The 6451-nt window shown below is 39.5% G+C and overlaps 1 non-coding gene across 1 annotated transcript; it reads right to left on the reverse strand.

Moving 5' to 3' along the window:
- Positions 1 to 3191: 3191 nt before the first annotated feature.
- Positions 3192 to 3297, reverse strand: LOC140855992 (small nucleolar RNA R71). Its single transcript, XR_012139431.1, has one exon. It is a non-coding gene; the product is annotated as a small nucleolar RNA R71 (small nucleolar RNA).
- Between the last annotated feature and the right edge of the window lie 3154 nt (positions 3298 to 6451).

The raw sequence follows: 6451 nt of genomic DNA on the forward strand, positions 1-6451 counted from the left end.
CAGGAGTCACTGATCTAAGTCGAGAGAAACCACACTAGCTTAGTCGGTGCGGCTCCTTTAGTTGGCATGGAGATGAGTAGGAAGCTAGTCGAATAATCGACGAGGATCTACCCCAACACTTATCCTCCCAACTCTCGAGTCCGATTGTGTAGTTTAATTGGGCAAAAGAAGTTCATAGTTATCGGGATCCAAGTTGCTTTCGCCCACTGCCATTTGTCTAGTTGCATTGCGTACTAAATCATCGCTTCGTTGGACGTGTGATGATGCCATCCCATCACAAGCCGTGCAGCAATAAATACCATGGAGCTCGAGGTGATCCTCCATACTAATGGCAGGAGATCGACTGGCAAGATAATAATGAGCACGCATACCTAAGCCATCCGTATGTCGGCCGTCCATTGGTCCAATCCATGATCATACGAATTGAGCTGACTCGACAAGATTTGAATGGTGGTGCATCGAACCGACACCAAGATAGTCGGCCATGGTTGCCGCCACAAGTCGTAATCTTCGAATAAGGTGTGATACTCGGTGTCGATCCTGACCATCAAAGGGATCTATGAATAAGGGTCCCTTAGTCCTTGTTTTCAGTTCCATTGCCTTCGCCATGCCTCATGTCTTGTTTGCCCCTTTCTTAGCAAAGGGCTTAGGTTCCATCATCGATGAGTCGTTGATAAACACTTAATTTAAGTCATTTAAAGTAAAAAATTATATTTAATTTATTTTATTTATTAAAAATTTGATGCTTTTTTTTATATTTTACAGGAAAGATGATCGTCGATACAAAGAGTCCGATTCATAGATCAAAAAGACTCAAGTTTGAAGAAATTTGGACTTAAAATAAAATTAAAATAAAAGAAGGATGTATATGGTATTATAGAAAATGAAGATACTATGCAAAGAATCCAAAAGAATATAGATGTCATTGTGAAGAAACAAAAGTTTCTTTTTGGAATACAAAAAAGTTGTTTCACGTGGAATACTCCTGGGCGTGCGAGTGGGCGCGCGAGTGCGTGCGCGTGAGCGCGTGGACGTAGGGCAGACACGGTGCAGACGCGGCATGGGCGCGAGCGCGGGCACGGGTGCGGCATCGCGCAGGTGTGGGCACGCGGCGAGCGGGCGCGCGGCAGACGGGTTCGCAGGAAGTTTTTGATGGTGGTCGAACAGATGCTTATTAAAGAAAAAAAATTAATATTTAAAAATATTTTGAGAGAAAAGATTTGTATTTTCTTTAGTCCCACATCGAAAAATCATGTAAAACTCCTCCCTCCTAACACCTATAAAAAGACTTTTGTACTCCCATTGGAGGGGGAGTCCAGAAATTTTTCTAGAGCCTTGCATAGAGGGATAGAAAGGGACTACTTCATGAGCAGCTAAGCTAGCAGTCTCAGGAGTGGAGAAAAAATTTTGTAACGACACAGAGATGGTTTATTATTCTAAACTTTCTTGTATTTCTTTATATGCAATAAAGATTATACTTTTTATTTAAATCATCATGAGTTCTTTATTTGCACTCCTTCATATGCTTTTATTTATGCTTTCTTGTTAGATTAATATTAGGAACAACTTTTACTTTCCGGAGACGCACCGTGATCTACGGATACGGAGCATGCCGAAAAAAGAAGAATTATTTACCTAGTACTTTTCGGAGACGCGCCGTGATCTACGGGTACGGAACGTACTGAGGAAAGATAGGTATTTTTCCTAAGATTAATCGCATCTATTTAATTAAAAAAGAGATACAACTCTTCTAGTGCAAAATTAATTCAAAACTCCTGAGTTCTTTATTTCTTAATTACATCAATTTTAAGATAATTTATTTTCTAAATCAAAAACAACGCTTCTTTCTTTTATTTTACAATCTCAACTTAGCCCAAGGTCCCTGAGGATACGATATCGACTCAGCCTACTTACGTAGTGAGTAGAGTTATTTTTGGTGCTATCAACGATTACGCATCAAATTTTGGCACTGTTGTCGGGGATCTTGGCACGGTTGAATTAAAAAAAAAATATTGACATTTCATAACACTTAACTAAAATAGCGTAACCTCAAATATAAAAATTTCTAACTTGATTGGACACCTTGTTTCTTTGCATCTCATCTCCATAATTAATCTTAAGGGCAATAACCCATTAATCAGATAAGGTAGGGATTTGATCACCCTTCCTTGGCCCACAAATCACTCCCTTGCATTTGCATAACCTAGACCTTAATCTAAAATTAATTAGACGTTGACCTCTAAGAATTTCGAGCTCAATAGGATAAGAAAGCTCTAGAGTTGAACCGAGTGCGGATTGGTTAATTGCTCGGTGTCTAAGGAAAGTGGTTAAAAAAAGTGATTTTCAATTGGTTCCGTTGACTGACCTGGCCAACGCAGTTGGTGTCTAAGGAAAGCAACGAGCAGGAAACCTCCCACATCTTACGCTTATCTGGCCGAGTCAGTTAGTCAGTCTTGAGCTTGGAGTGCTCAAAGGCGGTCTTGGAAGTTAGGAGCTATCTAGATCTAAGTTAACCTTAGGATAGAGAGTCTATGCTTGTTTAAGTTGATTGCAATTAACATCTAAACATTAACTAATTTCTTTCTTTTCATAGATTTAAGATTCTTAGGTTCTTCTCTTTAGATTTTCTTCATTCTTTTCTCACTTTATTATAAATATATATATATTATAAAAAAAAAAAATTTCTGTGTTTACTCTACAGTATAATTGTAAGGTGTATGCTTGGCTGTAGATCGTTACGATCAAAAATCCAACCTTTTGATCCAAAAATAGAAAGAACTTTTAGAGCCAACAGATGTAAAAATATAGACCGAAATCAGGAGAATGATCCACCCAAGCAACTGAAGGAGTACTTTACTCCTTCCACATATACCGACTCTCCTTGTATTCAAGTGCCCCCTGTGGAGGCCACTCAATATGAAATTAAGTCCAGTATAATCCAAATGTTACCTTCATTTTATGGACTTAGTAATGAGGACCCTTATAAACATCTTGAAGAATTTCTTGAGATATGTTCAACTGTCAAAATTCACAACTTCTCCGATGATGCTCTTAGGTTAAAATTATTTCTTTTCTCACTTAAAGACAAAGCCAAATACTGGCTACATACTTTGGATTTCATGATTATATCAACCTGGGACCAGCTGCAAGGAGAGTTTCTCAAAAAATATTTTTCCATAGGAAAAACTAATCAAATAAGGAAAGCCATAACTAGTTTTTTCCAATTAGATGGAGAAATATTTCATGAAACATGGGAGAGATTAAAGGACCTTATTAGAAAATATCCCCACCATGCTGTACCCAAGTGGCAGTTAATCCAATATTTTTATGATGGGCTATCGGAAAGACATCGACAAATGGTCGATGCATCATGCGGTGGGATATTCATGCTGAAAAGTGAGGATGAGGCATGGCAACTGTTTGAAATTTTAAGTAAAAATTCATTACATCATATGTCTGCCTCTATTAGAGATAAACCCATGTTAGACCCAAAGAAAGATGGAATATATGAAGTAGGAAATGCCATAGATATCCATCAAAAGGTAGATGAACTGTTCCAAAAATTAGATCATCTTCTAAATACTGGACAATCTCCGATTCCACCTAACCCAATCCAAGAAGTTTTTGCATTGTGTGCAAATCCGAACCATTTTGTTAGTGAATGCCCAGTCGCACCTCAATTTTTTAAGTTTGTGCATGAACAGGTTCAGCAAGCTCAAGTCCAACAAGCTCGCAGACCAGGAAACGATCCATATTCGAACATTTATAACCCCGGCTGGAGAAACCATCCAAATTTTTCCTGGAGACCACAACCAGTGGTTGGTCCTGCCACACCTCGACCTCAATATCAAGACCGAACATATAGGCATGGACCATACCATCAATTTCAAAATATTCTTCAACCGTCTACTACTGGTCACAGTTCAGCTTTTGAGGAAAAAGTTTTGAAAGCACTAGAACGATTAGAAGTCAACACTCAGACCCTTAACTCCCACACACAATCCATTGCTAAGCTAGAGATCCAAATAGGTCAACTAGCGACTGCATTCAGTAGGAGGGAAGGAGAAAAATTATCTAGCCAACCCGAGAGCAACTCAAGAGGGCAATTTGTGATTGAGAGTTCTAATACCCCAGAAGCTTTTTCTGAACATGCCAAATCAATCATGACTCTGAGAAGTGGGAAGGTCATTGAACACACTAGTAAAACCAATGAGACCGACCCTAAACCTCTAACCGAATCCAAATCACCCAAGAACAAGGAGGACCTAAAAATAGAGAAGGAACCAACTGCACCAGAATCATCTTACTTGCCTAAAGCCCCATTTTCGGATGCCCTGAAAGCCCCTATTCCTGCAGATAAGAAGGGAGGAAAACTCGATGAGATGTTGGAATTGTTTAAGCAAGTCCAAATTAATCTTTCCCTTCTAGACGCAATCAAACAGGTCCCTGCTTATGCCAAATTTTTGGAGGATTTGTGCACCCAAAAACGTAAATCTAGATCACAAATCCCAAAGAAAGTACGTCTCACTGAACAGGCTAGTTCTGTCTTCCAGCATGCCACTCTTCCAAAGCTTAAGGACCCAGAAGCCCCCATCATTTTCTGTGTTATAGGAGATTATCACATTGAAAAAGCTCTTCTGGATTTAGGGGCAAGTGTGAATCTTTTACCTAGTTCGGTGTATGAACTTTTTGGATTCGAAGAACTGAAACCCACATCAGTCACACTGCAGTTAGCCGACAGATCAATTAAGGAACCACGTGGAATGCTTGAGGATGTCTTGGTCAAGGTAGATGAGTTTTACTTTCTAGTTAATTTTCTGATTCTCGATATGGAATTAAGTGGCAACCCCAGACAAATTTCCATTATCTTAGGACGACCCTTCCTAGCTATGGCAAATGCATGCATTAATTGTAGGACAGGAGTCATGGACGTATCGTTTGGGAATAAGAAACTAAGACTGAATGTATTTGGTGCTTCCCAAGGACCATCAATGGATAGTTGCTTCAAAGTAGATACACTAGAAGATATTATAGAAGATGCAACACCCATAATTCTAGCACCAGACCCCTTAGATACTTGCTTGGCTCACTTTGGAGTATGTGACTTTAAGGAATATATGAAAGAAGTTAACATCTTGTTGGATACACCACACGATAAAATCACTCCTCCATGGACAATCAAGTATGAGCCATTGCCCACATTAGCCAGTACACCAATAGTCCCATCTTTAGAATCACCACCTACGTTAGAATTGAAACCCCTTCCTGCTACGCTCAAGTATGTATTTCTAGGACTCAATGACACCCTCCCAGTAATCATTGCATCAGACTTGACCCCTAATCAGGAAGCACAATTGGTTGGTATTCTGAAGGAACACAAAGAGGCTATCGATTGGTCCATTACTGATTTAAAAAGAATTGACCCCTCCATTTGCATGCACCATATTCATTTTGAGGAACATGCCAAACCCCTTCGAGATATGCAGAGGAGATTGAACCCAAACATATGTGAAGTAGTAAAGAAAGAGGTGGTAAAATGGTTAGATGCTGGAATCATCTATCCCATATCCGATAGTAAATGGGTCAGTCCCACTCAAGTAGTACCTAAGAAATCTAGTATTACTGTGGTTGAGAACGAAGAAGGTGAACTGCTTTCCACTCGCATATCATCTGGATGGCGAGTATGCATAGATTATAGAAAACTGAATGCCGTTACTAGGAAGGACCATTTTCCATTGCCCTTCATCGACCAAATCCTAGAACGGTTAGCAGGACAAAGTTTCTACTATTTTTTTTATGGTTATTCAGGGTACAATCAAGTACCTGTATTTTCGGATGATCAAGATAAGACTACCTTTACCTGCCCCTATGGCACCTTCGCTTTTCGGCGTATGCCGTTCGGGCTTTGCAATGCACCCGCTACATTTCAACAATGCATACTGGCCATTTTTTCGGATATGGTGGACAAATGTCTTGAAATTTTTATGGATGATTTTTTTGTGTTTGGAACCACCTTTGAGGATTGTCTCCATAATCTTTTCAAAATTTTTAAACGGTGTATGGAGATAAATCTTATCCTAAGTTGGGAAAAGAGCCATTTCATGGTGCGAAAAGGAATTGTATTAGGACATATTATTTCTGAAAGAGGGATCGAGGTAGATAAAGCCAAAGTTGAGGTCATTTCAAAACTACCATCCCCTACTTCGGTCCGACAAATACGATCCTTCTTAGGTCATGTCGGATTTTATAGACGCTTCATCAAAGACTTTAGCAAGATTTCAAGACCCTTGTGCAATCTGTTGGCCAAGGATACACTATTTATCTTTGACGAAGACTATTTGAAAGCGTTCAACACATTACGAACAACTCTGACAACAGCACCCATAATAAAACCCCCTGACTGGTCCATTCCATTTGAGATTATGTGTGATGCCTCTGACTTTGCAATAGG

This window comes from Elaeis guineensis, chromosome 2 (assembly GCF_000442705.2).
Source record: "Elaeis guineensis isolate ETL-2024a chromosome 2, EG11, whole genome shotgun sequence".
NCBI lineage: Eukaryota > Viridiplantae > Streptophyta > Magnoliopsida > Arecales > Arecaceae > Elaeis > Elaeis guineensis.